We start from the raw sequence: 17783 nt of genomic DNA on the forward strand, positions 1-17783 counted from the left end.
AATATTATCATCGAAATTTCTCCATTTAGCTGTTCATACTAGAGGCCCAGTGCACAAAATTCATGCTCTCAGGGGATCCCTCAGCCCAGCCTGCACCCCCTCGCAGTCCAGGAGCCCTCAGGGGATGTCTGACTGATAGCTTAGGCCTGCTCCCCACAGGAGCCCGGCTTCTGGCTGAGCAGCACTCCCCCTGTGGGAGCACACTGACCACCACGGGACAACTTCCACATTGAGTGTCTGCCCCCTGGTGGTCAGTGTGCATTTAGCAAGCGGTCATTCTGCCATTTGTTTGATTTATATATTACCCTTTTATTATATAGGATTTTTACCAAATTGGGGTCATATTAGTATCTTCACCAATTGGGACTGAGTCTTTTAGGGATTCCACGCAGTCTCTTAATAATGTCATAGTTTTTCTTGGCTTGGAAACATGTGGACTAAATAAGTTATTTTTCCACACACCCAACATACAATGCTTACAGGTAAATAGCCATAAACACACATCTTTAGAAAGTGAAAGTGTTCCAAACACATTTTATGAGATCAGTATTACCCCGATACCAAAGAAAGAAAGAAAACTACAAGCAGTAAAACTCTAGCTCAATATCCCTCTTGAATAGAGATGCAAAAAATCTCAGCAAAATATAAGCAAATCAAATTCAACAATGCACTAAAAGTATTATGCACCATTATCAACTGGGATTTATGCCTGGGATGCAAAAAGGGTTCAACAGCCCGGCATGGGTGGCTCAGTGGTTGAACATTGAACTATGAACCAGGAAGCCATGGTGTGATTCCCAGTCAGGTCACATGCCCAAGTTGTGGGCTCAATTCCCAGTATGGGTGTGCAAGAGGCAGCCAATCAATAATTCTCTCTCATCATTGATGTTTATATTTCTCTCTCCTTCTTCCTTCTTCTCTGATATCAATAAAATATTTTTAAATGGTTCAACATACACAAATCAATAAATGTGACAACTCATTGATAAATTACAGATAAAAATCACATGATCATCTCAATAGAGTAGAAAAACCATTTGACAACACACAACATTCCTTCATGATAAAAACTCTCAATAACTTGTGTATGAAAGAAACATATCTCAACATAATAAGGCAATATATGACAAGCTCCGTGGCCTGTTGGGATTCGTTGAGTCCTGAGAGAAAAACTGTTTAGAATTCACAGCCACACTCTTTTCAGCTCCTTTCAGAAAGCTGGAATAGCTCCTGGATGTTTTCTCATATAAGGTATCCATTTCCCAGGAGGGATAAAACAATTAACTGGAGTCTTCAAATCCTTTGCAGATTATTTGAGTTATTGATAATAATGCATATGTGTTCATAATCTATAGAAATATTTAAGCATAACAGCTGAATAAGTAGTAGTTAAAAAGCAGTGCATTAATGAATTCAGTTTGATCTTTCTGTAGCATTTTAGAATGAATTGCTAATAAATCAGGGACATTATAAAAAAAACAAAAAATAAAAAAAAAACACCACATCATACTCAATGGGAAAAGATGGAGAGTTTTTCTTCTAAAATCAGAAACAAGATACAGATAGCCACTTCCACCACTCTTATTCAACATAGAACTAAAGCAATCAGGCAAGATAAAGAAGTAAGTGGCATCCACATTGGGGAAAAAAGAAGTAAAATTATGTATTCGCTTGTGGTGATTTTATATATATATAAAAGATACTAAACACTTCACCAAAGCTGTTAGAATTAGAAAGTAAATTCGGTAAAGTTGCAAAATACAAAATCAACATAGAGAAATTAGTTGCATTTCCAAACATCTGAAAAGAAATAAAGAAAACTATCCCATTAACAAGGTACCCATTGGTCTAAATGTTCTTCAGGGGAAAGTCTGAATAACTGTGTTTTATTTTCCCCATTTTTTTCTTTAAAATAATAATTTAATGGCATTTGTCATCAGTAGCTCTAGCTAATTGTTCTCAACAGAAGCCCATGGAGACAGTTCCTGGAAGACAGCACTTCTCAGCAACCTCACCCATGCACAGCAGTCTCAGAATGTTAATTTCTCTTTACCATCAGCAGTTCCTATTCATTCCTCCCTGAGCTCATCTGAACCCATCAAGAGGTACATCTGTGAAATATTGTGGAAGTATTCCCCACTAATATCTAACAAAGTTTGAAACCCTCATGGCCCCTTGGAGACAGGCATCCCATACATTTTCACACATTTGAAAGAGCAATGCGTCAAAGAACACACCTATACCTGGATGGGGTGGTTAAGCAAATATCCTTTATTCATATTACAGTATCCTTGGCATGTGCTAAACTCACAGTTCCTCCCAGAGTTCAACAATCCCCTTCTCTCAATCCTGTACATGTGGAAATTCATGGAAGATTTACCAAAGGCTTCAACTACTTTTTTACTTACAATCCTTAATTAAACAGAGTAATTCATGTGACTCGTTAAAATTGAAACTCCCAAAACATTGATTAAAAATCCAATGAATCTCCAAGTATTATATATAAATATAATAATATCTACTTTATATCAGTTTGTTCAAGTATGGACAATCTGCCAAATATTGTTACACATCTTGTTCCTCTTTTTAACCAGACCACTATGACCACGAGCTTTATTTCCTCCTCAGATAGCAATAACTGGCCAGAGATAAGAACCCTGCCTATACCACTATCTATTTCTTCTCATAACCATTGAGGTTTCCTGAAAAATATCACCATTAAAATAACTATAACCATTCTACTCCATCCATCATATCACTCCATACAACCACTAATCTCTAGGATATAAACCATTGAACACAATCTATAGAAAAGAATTATAGCAGTTTTCCTTCTTTGTTCTTAGTCTTTCCAATATTGAATATTCAGTAACTCTATTATTACAATGAGTTCCCACACAAGTCTCCTCACATCAAATTGAACAAATGATTAAAATATCAGAAATAGCCGAAACCGGTTTGGCTCAATGGATAGAGCGTCGGCCTGCGGACTGAAAGGTCCCAGGTTCGATTCCGGTCAAGGGCATGTACCTGGGTTGCGGGCACATCCCCAGTAGGAGATGTGCAGGAGGCAGCTGATCAATGTTTCTCTCTCATCGATGTTTCTAACTCTCTGTCTCTCTCCCTTCCTCTCTGTAAAAAAATCAATAAAATATATTTAAAAAAAATATCAGAAATAACTTGGCAGTGTAATCCAATGCACTATAAAACCAAGGGTAAATTTCAAGACTTAATGGGGGAGACAAAAAGAAGTTTGAGTCCCACAGTATCAGAAATTGCTATTGGCTGTGACATGGATTTTGAATATCCTCCCCCATTAGAAATCGGCACTGGACACTAGATGCAAGAAATTATATCATTGGACTCAAGTAAATGGAACTGAAGGAACCACATACTTCATTCCATTCCTTTTTATGATTCAAATCACCTCCTCCTGCTTAGACTATAGCTAGTTGAGACTAAGATGTGACCAAAAAAAAATATTGGATTATTAGCACTAAAAGAGGCTGTAAGAAATATTAACTATCTCAGCCACGTTTTTCCAGGACGCACAACTGGACCAATTATATAGATTTGTTTTTGTACAAAAACATATGCCCTCTCTCTATTCATTCCCATTATGGTCAGAAACAGAACAAACATTGACCCCACCATGTCTGGACTATGCTGCATCAGAATATTTGGAAGACAAGGTTTCTACATTCTTCGGGGCCTCTGCTGAGTATCTCTCCTTTAAGTTCAGAGTCCTAAGATGGAACAGAGATCAATCTCAGAGTCAAAAAGTAAGCAACAAGTATCTAAACCTTGATATTTCACATATATTTGCAGGTAGATTAATAAATGGTGAAGTAACTGCTCATGTAGGGGGAAAGTAATGAATCCGCAGGACTTAACGATACCGTGTTTGTGTAGCCTCAAGTCAGCTGTGGTTCCATTTGGGCATGTTATCTGTGCCTAATTAAGCCTTCTTTGTTCAAATCTGGTGTGAATTTTATTATACTCTGCCGGAAGCCGGTCCATCCTTGCTGCTTGACACAGTCGCTGCAGGAAAGAAACATCTGCACAGCATATGTTTCAAGGGACCTGGCGTATATAGCATACTGTTCTTAATATGTTTGCTCCCCTTAGCGCTGTGTGTTTTAACCAAGGTCACCTCTCCGAGAAAGGTTGTTTCCCCAGGTAGGAATTTTTCCCTGAAGTCAGGGAGGGGATGAAACTCCTTAACTAAGTGCCAGGCGGGTAGTTAATCACTTTAACTACAAACAATCATGCTTAAGCTACATAATCTTTACTCCCTGGAATGGAGATAAGAAACGCCCTAACCTTTGTAATAGAAATTGACAGGATTAAAATCAACTGGTATAAATATGGATGTAACAAAACAATAAACAGCAGAACCTCTCTGGAGATCGAGACCAGAACTTGGCTGGAGATCCTGGCTAGGCTGCTGATCAACTGAACGCTGTCTCCGTGTCATTCCTTCTTCGCCGACTCCGTCCACACCTTTGGGGACCCCTGGACCCGCTGGGGTTGGACCCCGGCAATACTCCATTAATGTGCATATTATTGTGGATTAAGGTGATTCTGATGAGACAAATCTGTCAAAAATCTCAGGACTGTTGACCTCAGTAATACCCTCTCTTCTTTTGCAAACTTTTCAAGGAATTTTTGATTTCCTTGTTCCTTACATGTAAATCAAGGGATTCAGTGTGGGAATCACCACACTGTAGAAGACCAATGCAAATCTGTTGAACCTGGAGGAAAGACCAGAGCTGGAACTCAAGTAGACAAACATACCCGAGTGTTATAGTAATAAGTTTAGTTAGTATAAGATAGCATAATCAAATTTCATTTTTTATTAGAGTGATTTTTAAACTTTACTTAGAAGAGGAACTTAATTTGTGTGTGACCCTGATAAGTAACTTGTAACTCCCTGTGTGTAAACAACTTGTAATGCCCTGCTGTTAACTCCTGATAAATCACTTGTAACTCCTGACAAACAACTTGTAACTCCCTCCGTGTGTATCCTGATAAGCCCAGAAGGCCACCAGAGCACACTGATATGAGACACTGAAGAAGCCTGTTACAGTAATAAATTTAGTTAGCATAAGTAGACTCCATTTTGTATTAGCATAAGTTAGCCTAAGTAGATCCCATTTTATTCTTAGACCAAAACTTGTAAACAACTCCAAAAATAAGATGTGTGTGTGTGATTGATAAGCTTTGGACATGTACACAACTTTCCTGCCTGAGTGTATACCTAGATAACAGGGCGGCACCCGTGTATGGCGCCTGATAGGAGACAGTGAAGACGCCCAGCTTCGAGGATTTAAAGAGAGCAAATCTGCTGCGGTTCAGACGCCTGTCTGACCTCCACAGACAAGGCGTTCCCCTTCCCGCTTGGAAAATGCCATCCCTGCTCTGCTATTGAGCCCAAACTGTTAGAGGCCTCTCTTCGAGTCAAGAGACCGAGCTCCTGCTGAGGCATATTTGACGACCTCCGAGTGTCTCTGTCAGCGAGTGTCTCCGGGTGGCCTGCCAAGGACTTAAACCCATCAGCTCTCTGGTAAATAAACCTGTGTGATTTCTTGCATTCTTTGTTCCCTATGTCTTCTCTCTTCTTAGTTTTTGGTTAAGCTCGGCGATACTAATTAATAGTAAATACCCTTTGACGTCTGTATTGGTATATCCAAATGAGGCGCTTGGGTCACCTGTGCGTAAGTTCCCAAGAAGTGGAACACCGAGGTATAAACAAGGGTGACTGCCATCAAGTGAAAAGCACAGGTGGTGAAAGCCTTGGACCTGTCTTTAGCTAAAGTGATCTTCATGATGGAAAAGACAATATAGACATAGGATGTCATGATAACTAGGACATTTATTATTCCAAAGATCAGTGTCAATATAGCCATCATGAGTTGTACAAAGAAAGTGTCAGTGCAGGACAGGACTACCAGTTGAAATATGTCACCGAAGAAGTGGTAGATGACATTAGGACCACAGAAGTGGAGCTGAAGTATGACACACAATTGGGATATAAACAGAAATTCCAGTCAAATAGGAAACCACCACAATCCAACCATAGAGGCTAGGCAAAATGATTGATGAATACAGAAGTGGGTTACAAATGGCAGCATATCCGGCATAAGTTATGGCTGTCATGACACAAGACTAACTCACTTCCATGGTTGAAAAGACAAAGTACTGAACGGCACGGTACACAAAGATTATAGTTTGCTGCTCCTGGAAGACGTTCGACAGCATCTTAGGGGCTGTGGAAGTCACATAGCAGATATCTATGAAGACAGATTACTAAGGAAGAAGTATATGGGCATTTGGAGGTGGGAGATGATTCTTATTAGGATGATCAGGCTCAGGTTCCAAGTCAGAGTCATAATGTAGATCAACAGGAATACAGCATACAGCCCTGCTATGATTCTGGGAAAATCTGAGAATCCCAGGAGATTGAAATGGGTCATCTCTGTAATATTTCTTCCACAAATCATTAGCTTGTTGTTCCTAAAATCAGAAAGAGACAAGAGAATGCATCACTGAATCAGGTGAAATGATAGCATTACAGATCTCACATGTGCCATCTTTTTCCTCCAATGAGCACTGAAAACAAGGGGAAATGTTTCACTGTCCTGGAGGGAAAATTCTCTATCTCCTGCTCACTCATGATGTGGGATGGAAAACTACCCAACCCGTGGCTCGTTGCACCCCTACTTCCAATATCCAGAATCTGTCAGTGAAAAGTCTGGAAATTTACTTTCTTTATGTGAGTATATTGAAACTGTGCCTTTAATCAAAACAACCTAGGGGTTCTTACCTTTCCAAAGTGAGAGCTTGGATACTGAATGAGATACCTGTCAATCTGATGTGGATGAATTGTGCCTCTTCATTCAGCAGGTCATAATTTGCATATTCTTACTATAATACACCATCTATGGGCCCCCCAACACAGTCTTCCCAGGCAAGGAAGCTAATTCATAGCCCCACCTACTGCTGAGTGTATGCCCTGGCTCATCCGACCAGGAAACCTGGCCAGAGCACCTGCATAGCTCAGCAGCACTTGAGGCAAAAGCCCAGCCAGTGACTTTGACCTTCTACAGAGCTGACCAGTGGTCCTGTCTGTCCAGGGAGCTTGGTGCACAATTTTGCCTGGTTTGGGACTCCAAAAATGAGCCCTGCCAGTCTTGAAGGCTGTTTTCCCACCTTGCATAGACAAGGAAGCCAATGCATAGTCCTGTATACTGCAAAATGCTGCCCCAAACTCTGCTCAAGCAGGAAACCTGGCTGGATGCCAGGGTTCTTGTTTCAGCATCTAGAAGGGTTCAGCAATCTGGGGAAAGGCTGAGTGTAAATTAAGTCAGAGTCCAGAGACAAAATATAATTTTGAAAGGCATTTAGGGGTCAGAAGAGCCTAGCTAAAGAAACTAAGATGTCCTGGTCTCAGGACCCCATGCTTTTTATTAACACAAATTGTCCTGAGGTAAGGTGGAGATATACACTTCAAAGGGTAGGGTTTCCTATACACAGTCCATTGTCAGATTTGAGGAAATGCCTCTGGCTGTTCAGTTGTTTGGCCAGTAGGAGGCAATAACATGTAGATTAAGATGCCCTGAGCTGTCTGGCAGCAAGCAATCATCCCTTTTCAGGTTTGGGGAAATGCCCTTGCCACTGCAGATGATTCAGCCCTGCTGAACATGCTGGAATTGACTTCCAGCGGATGGAGTCATGGTTGTCACGGAATTTTTGTCCCTGCTAATTTCATGCCCACTTTGTCATATCCCTTCAGGAAGCATTAAAATGTTTTGCAGTACATCTTATGTGTACCTGAGGGGAAGGGACATTTCAGCCTTTAGATAGTGACCACTGCGGAGCTTGTTCCACAGATGCCCGAGAGCTCAACTTGCCCCAGAAAACTCCACTGTACACAGAGAACTATCTGAAACTAGGGAAGCTGGTGTTAATCTCAGAGCACTTTTTTTTTTTTTTTTTTTTTGCCACATTGCTTTTCTCAACCAGTTCAGATGCTATCATTTCTAATTAAACCTTATTTTTAGTTCCCTGTTACTTATCAAAGACTCCTCAGCTTTCTTCTTTTGTTTTGGGTGAAGTTTATCTTGGCTCTCTTCTGTCAGCTTTTTCTCATACCGTTCTTTTTTCTTTTTCAAAAAAGAAATATATTTTTATTGATTTCAGAGAGGAAGGTAGAGGGAGAGAGAGATAAAGGGTGTCCCAAAATTCACGCAAGAAGTAATTTTGATAGAAAGCACAGGCTTATAATTAAAAATTGTAAACTTTTTATTGATTCATAAAGTGTACAAGTATACGGTTATGTATGGAATAACATATTGGGTAAATGGCCTCCACGGCTTTGCTGGCACATACACACTCTTTTGTTGAAATTTTCCATGACCGTTTTGCATAAATGTGGCTGAATTTCGATGAGGCTCATTTTCATCTTGATGGCTTGGTTAATCGACAAAATTGTCACATTTGAGGTTCAGAAAATCCACAAGTGATTATTGAGAAACAAATGCACTGTTTAGTGCGGATTTGGGTCAGGAGGCATCGTCAGACCATTCTTCTTCAAAAATGCAGCTGCTCAGGCAATAACAAAAGTGTACATATGTGCCAGCAAAGCTGTAGAGGCCATTTACCCGATATCCTATTCCATACATAACCCTATACTGTATACTTTATGAATCAATAAAAAATTTACAATTTTTAATTATAAACCTCTATTTTATATAAAAATTGCTTCTTGCATGAATTTTGGGATAGCCTTTAGAAACATAAATGATGAGAGCTATTGATCAGCTGGCTCTTGCACACCCCCTACTGAGGATCCAGCCTGCAACCTAAGCATGTGCCCTTGACCGGAATCAAACCCAGAATCCTTCCGTCCTCAGGCTGACACTCTATGCACCGAGCCAAACCAGAGAGTGTCCTCACCCCGCTACAGTCTGTGTCCATTGGTTATGCTTGTATGCATGCCTACAAGTCCTTTGGTTGATCTCTCCCCCTTACCCGCACTCTCCCCCTTCCCTTCCCTCTGAGGTTTGCGGCCTGATTGATGCTTCTCTGTCTCTGGATCTGTTTTTGTTCAGCAGTTTATGTTGTTCAATATATTCCACAAATGAGTGAGATCACGTAATATTTATCTTTCTCTGACTGACTTATTTAGCTTAGCATAATGCTCTCCAGGTCCATCCATGCTGTTGCAAATGGTAGGAGTTCCTTCCTTCTTACAGCAGCAGAGTATTCCCTTGTGTAGATGTACCACAGTTTTCTAATGCACTCGTCTGCTCATGGGCACTTAGGCTGTCTGTTTACTTTTACATGGGACTACTTGGTGTGAAGGATTAAAAGAGTGGGAGATGGAGAATGAGAGGAAACAATGATTGTATGAAAAAGGTAGAGAGACAAGGAGGAAAACGGGGAGAATGGGGCAAAGTGTGTATGAAACTCTGAAAAAGTAAATACTATATTCAATCTCCCCAAACACACATTAAGAAGGAACCTTTCCACCTCCCTCTACCACATTTTGCTATCTTCTTTCTCCAAATATACAAGAAGAGAAGCAATGTTTGCTTTGTAACCTGCCACTGAAGCAGATTAAGCCTTTGGTCTTTGAGTCTGGCTTTTCTTTCCCTAGACACTACATGGAAAGGACATGTTCACATGAAATCCATCTGATATCGTGGCTCTATTTCTGAAGACCTTTGTTTTGAGACAGAGATAAAACCTCTGTTCTTCCATAAGGTCTCCCTGGGTCCCAATGCCTGTTTATTTCTGGAGTGTGGTTGTACCAAAGTGTGTGATTTGTCTGTCTTCCAACTAGATAGTGCCCGCCATCTACTCTACCAATACTAAAGAGAGAAGCTACCACACCCAGTGTATAACTGTTCCAAGCCATGATTGCAAGAGCCTGCTATGGCAATGTCTTTACTTGTGGGAAAGATAGGGCTCTCATCTCTGCCAGACCCGTAACCTGTATTGCACACAGGCTGTCAGCATTAGAAGGGGAGAGAGAAGCATGGGAAGAGTGAGTATGAAATAAAAGCACATACAAACATACAAACTGGTTTACTTTCCCCAGCTGTTTAGATGTTCAGGGAAGGTAGCAGTACATCAAGATGATAGGAGAATGTGGGGATACATGGTATATCTCCTTATATGCAAAACAATCAGTCTCTTCCTGCTCAACTGAAGGTCAGAAAAATTCAAACCAGGTATCTGGGCATAGAAACTCGAAACATAAGTGTTTCCTCATTTGTGTGAATGATGGCAGAATATGCAAGTTCTAGGTTTGTCTAGCAGTAAGACTAGAAACATGAGATTATTAATCTTTAGAAAAAAGTTTTAAATCTCATCAGAGCCCATGTAATGTACCAGTCATGAGTATGTGAATGAGTCTGTGTGTGTGTGTGTGTAATCAAGTGTAACTACCCCAAAATTAGGTGAATGTGGTGGTACTGACACTGTTGTAATTACCTGGTTAATAATTAGAGGCCCATTGCATGGAATTCATGCTCAGAGGGGGTCCCTCAGCCCAGCCTGCACCCTCTCCAATCTGGGACTCTTCAGGGGACATCCCTCTCACAATCCCGGACCACTGGCTCCTAACCATTCACCTGCCTGCCTCATTGCCCCTAACCACCTCTGCTTGCATGCCTGATCACCCCTAACCATCTCTGCCTGCTGACTTGATGCCCCTAACTGCTCCCCTGCCTGCTTGATTGCCCTTACCCTCCTCTGCCTGCCGCAGTGATCAACCCTGACTGCCTCTGCCTGTCAGCCTAATCTCCCCCTAACTGCTCCCCTGTCAGCCTGATCGATACTCACTGCTCTCCCCTGCAGCTCTGATCGCCCCTAACTGCCTCTGCTCAGCCCCCACCACTGTGGCTTTGTCCAGAAGGATGTCGGGAAGATGTCCTATCCAGTTAGCATATTACCCTTTTATTAGTATAGATAGAAAAGGAGCAAAGGGATTGCCAGATATTATAGGCATGTCATTTGGGCAGCTCCACCAGAAAGCTGCAACTTTACACTCCCCAGGACCCACCAGTCTATTCCCTGCAAAACACTGGGGGAAGGGGACTGAACAAGATAAGATAGATGCATGCGCAGTAAAGCTGAGGAGACACAGGGAAGGCACTTATCTGTCAATCACAATTGGGGACAGGGATGGTTGACCAGATGGGTATCACCACTGCAAGTGCGTGAAAATTTGGGAATACATAACCTCCTAAACGAAGGAGTTCTCTCTCTCTCTCTCTCTCTCTCTCTCTCTCTCTCTCTCTCTCCCTCTCTCTCTCTCTTTGCTCTTGGCACACTTAGCTTGTGACTCTTGTGACTCTTGGCTTCCTTGCATTCACTCATGTGGTCCACAATCAATTGATGGACTACAGCTAGGCTGATGCTGTACTGGACCCTGCTCCAATATGGAATGGAAACTCTGGACACTGGCTCTGATTTTACCTCTGCCAAAGCCCCAGCTACATTTTTTTTGACTGGATAAAGGCAAATGGGACTTTGGAAACCCAGGGGTGTAATTCATTCTCTATGCTTCTCAAGTAAACATTTATTTAGCCCTGTATGTTTAAGGGCAACCAGGAAGATAAATCAAATGGTTTCAAGGTGAATGCCCCTCCAAATTCCCTTGCTGCACACAGTCTTGACCTCTATCCCTCCACTGACTTCACACTCATGCCATCCCAGTTTCCCAGTTAGATGATATGGCAGCCCCATCCCAGACCTCACCATAATTGGAAAATGCTTGATTTTAAAATCTCAAGCTCTAAAATGTACCTTTATCAAAATTTCCTGCTTTCTTTGTTTTGTTTGTTTTGTTTTGTTTTGTTTTTACTGTGCAATTCACCAAATCTATTCTTGGTGACTTCTTGATCCTCAGGACCTCCCAAGTTCATGAGTCCATCACCCTGGCTCCATGTGTTTCCTACCACCACCCCTCACTATTTTCTTCTCTTTCCAGTATAATTCCCAGACTTAGATTGTTGGTGATAGCTGCTATTTAAATGTGGTCTCAAACCGCACAAAGGCATCTACTTCTTGAGCTTCATGTTGATTTCCTGTCATAGTTCTCACAGCCACCCCAAGATAACCTTTCTTGACACCCTCATATGGATATCATTTCTCCCTCTTCTAAACTCTCATAGCTTGTACTTGTTATGCCCTCATGGCTTCCATTGCTTTCTGACTCAGATAATAGTTGTGTGTCTAATTTTACTATTCCTCTCTGAAGTCTTTTAAGGTTTTAATTTCTTATTCATCTTTGTTTCCCAGTGCCTCGCATCAAATAGAAACCCAGTGACTGTTTCCGTAATCGAAGTGCACAACTCTTCTACAAAGAAACTTAAAAAAATAATAATAGCTTAATCAGATATCAACTGCAAAAGTTCAGAAATGGATATTTTTATTGAGAAGCAAATGAAAATATGCCATGAGAGTATTAGCTTGCTGTTGCTGCATAATGAATTAGCTCAAATTTAGCAACATAAAGCAATAGACATATTATCTCAGTTCTATAGATCGGAAGTCTGAACACCCAAACTGGGTTCTCTGCTTACTGTCTTCCTCCAGAACAGGGTAAGGAAGAATATTGGAATCCTTTTGCCTCACACACCTCTTCAAGCAAAATGTCACCTTTTTTTTTGCATCATATGAAGTATGGAGGGAGGAGACTGTAATGTCCCTTTGGCAGATTATTTGGAAAGAACTTGTTGCTTAGTTCAAAGACAAATTTTCTTATTGCAAGGATTTTCTTAACTTTATCCAAAGATAGAAGGGACTGACAAAGAAGTTGTGAACCCTCCACATGAAGAGATCTATTAAAGAGAAGAATTCCTATCCCCGGGGCACCAAGTAAAGCTGGGTGCATTCAGCCTCTCTCAGATATGCGTGCCCAAATATGTGAAGCGATAGTCCCAGCTGAAGTGGCAGTGACTGAGGGAAAAGGAGTATCCTGCGTGGACCACTGTGGGAGAGATGTTAACATTCCCTCCTCTTGAATGGTAGGTTTGTTTGCCTTGTCCCTCATCTGCTGCCTGTTTGCTAGGTCCCATCAGCAAATGTGAGCTGAGGTCCTGCTCCCTCATCTATCAGATGAGGGGCTTATAGCCAAGCTGTCATGACCCAATATTCGTGGCTATAAACTGAAAAGAGTTGCACACACTGAAGTCAGTATCATCACTATCACTAGCCAGATCCATCTACTGCCCGCCTTGTCCCTTAACTTCTCAGTTACTACAGGCTTGCAATGGATCTCCCTCTAATGGTTAATAAAAGTCTATCAGGATTTCACATTTTGGTGTCTCATCATTTAAAAATATACATATAGCCCAGCCGGTGTGTCTCAGTGGTTGAGCATCGACCTATGAACCAGGGGGGCATGGTTCGATTCCCAATCAGGTCACATGCCCAGGGTGCAGGCTTGATCCCCAATGTAGGGCATGCAGGAGACAGCCAATCAATGATTCTCTCCTATCATTGATGTTTCTATCTCTTTCTCCCTCTCCTTTCCTCTCTGAAATCAATAAAAAAATATATTAAAGTAAATAAATAATACACATATATAAAACATTCCAGTTTACTTGCTACTTCATATTAATTGGTTCATTTGATCATCTTCATAGCCATGTAATATTGTTCTGGCAATCCATATATAACTCTGATCAGTACAAGTCAAGCCATACTGCAAATGCATAAAAAGAGAAATGGCTATTAAGAAGAAATCTATGGTGATTCTCTTCATTCCTCCCTCTGACAAAAAGGGGCTGCTGGCCTCTCCTCCTCCTGAATCCTGCATTTGGCTCAGTCCTGTCCCAAGAACATCTACTTGTTCATTAAGTGTCCTGTTGGTGAATGATCTATCTGGACCATGCCACAGCGCAATGGGTGAGGGAATTGCAAGAATCCTGGCAATATTGGACAATTCTAACAGAACTTGAGGTCCGAGACTGTGCAGGGCTATGGAATCCAACAAGGGTGCATGTTGACTAGGTTTGTTAGTTTAAGTGTATCGTGTTTGTTTTTTTTGTTGCTATGGAGAAGAGAAGTTTGTTTTGTATATGATAACTTCCCTCAGGAACAGAGATAGGTTAGTGTTTCATTTGATTTTTATTTTCGAAGGAATTTTACCTCCATGGCTCACTTCCTTTTTCTCTTTCATTATCACATCACTAAGGAATACCCACAATAGACATGGTGCCTTCCCATGAATGTCACCCTTGGTCCTATACACCTGCCCAGTCTCTTTCCTTTTTTTTTTTCTTAAACAGCTTTACTGAGGTATACTTCACATATTCTAAAATTTACCCTTTCAAAGCATATGATCCAGTAACTTTTAGCATATTCAGAATTTTGCAATCATTTCCACAACCTAATTTTTTAATACTTTTATCAAAAGAATCACCAACCCACTACCAGTCACTCCCATTCCTCTCCACCCCTTCATCCCTAGGCAACCACTAATCTTCTTTCTGTCTCTATAGATCTGAATATCTGAAGGTTTAATTAAAATGGAATCATACAATATGTGGTCCTTTGTGCCTGCCTCTTTCACTTAAGTTAACCTTCTTGAAGCTGCTCTTTCATAGGCAGAGCCATCCATCGATACACTCCCCTGCATGCTCTCAGTTTAAGAAACTTGGGAACCTTTACAAACCTCACTTTGATCTTCACTTTTAGACATCTACTTTCATTCACTGAGATAAAATATTACGGCACTTATGCAAAATGGGATACAGGTATATATAGCATTATCTTCCACATTTAGAATATAAAATAATTGAGATGTATAGTGATAAACAGTGCAAATCATCAGCAATCATTGCTGATTAGGAGCTTTTAACCTATTCTCAGAATCCTATAAGCTACTAAACCCTATTCTCCTCTGCTAACAGAGCAAAGAAAATACAACTTCTTCGAACTCCTTATCTTAGAGCCCTTCCATTCTCAATCATGGTGCTCAGTTTTGTTAGCAGCTGAGAAATCCAGAAAATAATGTATAATAGAATTAATAGATGCAGACCATTTTCCCCTATGACAATACCACATAAAGTACACTTGTGTATTTAAACAGATGACTAATGCAAAAATGTTAATCACATGTAGGTACAGAAGGGGAAACACACGGTTTTGTCCAAGGGCCTGTCTAATTACTGAGTCTCTATCATGACTATTTAGTCTCTGATTCTTTGTCATTCATCATAAACTTCTGCACAGGGATATGTGCCCTACAGTGCCAGCTCCTAATTCCCTTTTCTAGTTACATAGTGAAGATGGAAGAACAAAGGTGATGCTATAGCAATAGCAGACAAGGAATTGTCTAGGGATCCCTAATGAGCCAATTGGTCAACCAAATATTAAATATGACAAACTGTACGCATTCCTATTACAACAAATTTCTTTTTGTGTGAAGTTGACAAATCTTTGATCTGGTATGGTTACTTTGCTTTTTTTTTGACATTCAAAATGAAAACAACTTTATTGCAAAGTTTAGGACACAATAGACTTCACAGAAAAACAGAAATGAGACAATCCCAAGACACTGGAGTGTAACATCGCAGCTGACAGGTTAGTACTCCTCACCCTCATCCTCTCCCTCAATACTATCTGCTCCAACCTCCTCATAATCCTTCTCAAGGGAAGCCATGTTCTCACGGGCCTCAGAAAACTCTCCTTCCTCCATGCCCTCACCCACGTACCAGTGGACAAAGGCACGCTTGGCATACATCAGGTCAAACTTGTGGTCCAGGCAAGCCCAGGCCTCAGCAATAGCTGTGGTGTTGCTCAGCATGCACACAGCTCACTGTACTTTGGCCAGGTCTCCACCAGGGACCACAGTGGGAGGCTGGTAGTTAATGCCAACTTTGAAGCCAGTGGGGCACCAGTCCACAAACTGGATGCTGCACTTGGTCTTGATGGTGGCAATGGCAGCATTGACATCTTTGGGGACCACGTCACCACGGTACAACAGGCAGCAAGCCATGTTTTTACCATGGCGAGGGTCACATTTCACCATCTGGTTGGCTGGCTCAAAGCACGCATTGGTGATTTCTGCTACAGTAAGCTGCTCATGGTAGGCTTTCTCAGCAGAGATGACAGGGGCATATATGGCCAGAGGGAAGTGGATGCGGGGATAGGGCAACAGGTTGGTCTGGAATTCAGTCAGATCAACATTAAGGGCTCCATCAAACCTGAGGGATGCAGTGATGGAGGACACAATCTGGCTAATAAGGCGGTTAAGGTTAGCGTAGGTTGGCCGCTCAATATCGAGGTTTCTAAGACAGATGTCATAGATGGCCTCGTTGTCAACCATGAAGGCACAGTCAGAGTGCTCCAGGGTGGTGTGGGTGGTGAGGATGGAGTTATAGGGCTCAACTGCTGGGGTCCAGCCCCAACGGGTCCAGGGGTCCCCAAAGGTGTGGACGGAGTCGGCGAAGAAGGGATAACATGGAGACAGCGTTCAGTTGATCATCATAGCCGGGTTCTCTTGTCAGGATCTCCAGCCAGGTTCTGTAGCCAGGTTCTGTAGCCGGGTTCTGTCCAGGTTCTCCAGCCAGGTTCAGTCACCAGGTTCTAGTCAGGTTCTCTTGCCAATTTCTGTAGTCAGGTTCAGTCCAGGATCTTTTGCCATGTTCTCTCCAGCGAAGTTCTTCTGTCTCTAGAGAACGTTCTGTGTAGGTTCTGTGCCTAGGTTCTGTCTCTCCTCTTTCTGTCTTCTTACATCTGTATTTATACCAGTTGATTCCAATCCTATCAATCTCTATTACAAAGGTTAGGGCGTTTCTTATCTCCATTCCAGGGAGTAAAGATTATGTAGCTTAAGCATGATTGTTCGTAGTTAAAGTGATTAATTACCCACCTGGCACTTAGTTAAGAGGTTTTATTCCCTCCCTAACTTCAGGGGAAAATCCCTACCTGGGGAAACAACCTTTCTCGGAGAGGAGACCTTGGTTAAAACACATAGTGCCAAGAAGGTGAGCAAACATTTTAAGAACAGTATGCCATATATTCCAGGTCCTTTGAAACAGCAAGGATGGACCGGCTCCCGGCACTCAACTACAGCTGTGGAGACCTGGGGGGCCGGGTAAATGGAGAACTCCAGCTTGGACTTCTTGCCATAATCGACGGAGAGATATTCCATCAGCAGGGAGGTGAACCCAGAACCAGTTCCCCCACCAAAGCTGTGGAAAACCAAAAAGCCCTGAAGGCCTGTGCACTGGTCAGCCAGTTTCCGAATTCAGTCCAGGACCAGGTCAATGTCTCCTTGCCAATGGTGTATTGTCCACGTGCATAGTTATTGGCAGCATCTGCCTTGCCTGTGATCAGCTGCTCAGGGTGGAAGAGCTGGCTGTAGGTGCCATTTCGAACTTCATCAATGACTGTGGATTCCAGGTCTACAAACACTGCCCTGGGCACATGCTTGCCAGCACCCGTCTCACTGAAGAAGGTGTTGAAGGAGTCATCTCCCCCGCCAATGGTCTTGTCACTTGGCATCTGGCCATCAGGCTGGATGCCGTGTTCCAGGCAGTAGAGCTCCCAGCAGGCATTGCCGATCTGGACACCAGCCTGGCCAACATGGATGGAGATGCACTCACGCATAGCTGAGACTTGTAGGACTCGGTGGGACTGAAAAATGCAAGGGACCGGGAACAAGGACCTCCCACTAACAGATTACCAAGGAATCCGGGGGAGAAGTCTGGTTACTTTGCTTTGAACAAGCTCACAAGTGAAGAAATTAATCCATAAAT

The 17783-nt window shown here is 42.0% G+C and overlaps 2 pseudogenes across 2 annotated transcripts; both read right to left on the reverse strand.

The window, feature by feature from the left end:
- Nucleotides 1-3661: 3661 nt before the first annotated feature.
- LOC308525385 (olfactory receptor 5AN1-like) lies at nt 3662-6503 on the reverse strand (annotated as a pseudogene). The gene is made up of 3 exons: nt 5742-6503; nt 4636-4798; nt 3662-3746 (listed from the first exon to the last, which is right to left on the reverse strand). The product of its transcript is annotated as an olfactory receptor 5AN1-like (transcript).
- Nucleotides 6504-15604: 9101 nt separating this feature from the next.
- On the reverse strand, nt 15605-17634 carry LOC308525386 (tubulin alpha-1C chain-like; annotated as a pseudogene). The gene is made up of 2 exons: nt 17086-17634; nt 15605-16410 (listed from the first exon to the last, which is right to left on the reverse strand). The product of its transcript is annotated as a tubulin alpha-1C chain-like (transcript).
- Nucleotides 17635-17783: the final 149 nt, after the last annotated feature.

The sequence above is a fragment of the Myotis nattereri genome, assembly GCF_964212035.1.
Source record: "Myotis nattereri genome assembly, chromosome: 9".
Taxonomy (NCBI): Eukaryota; Metazoa; Chordata; class Mammalia; order Chiroptera; family Vespertilionidae; genus Myotis; species Myotis nattereri.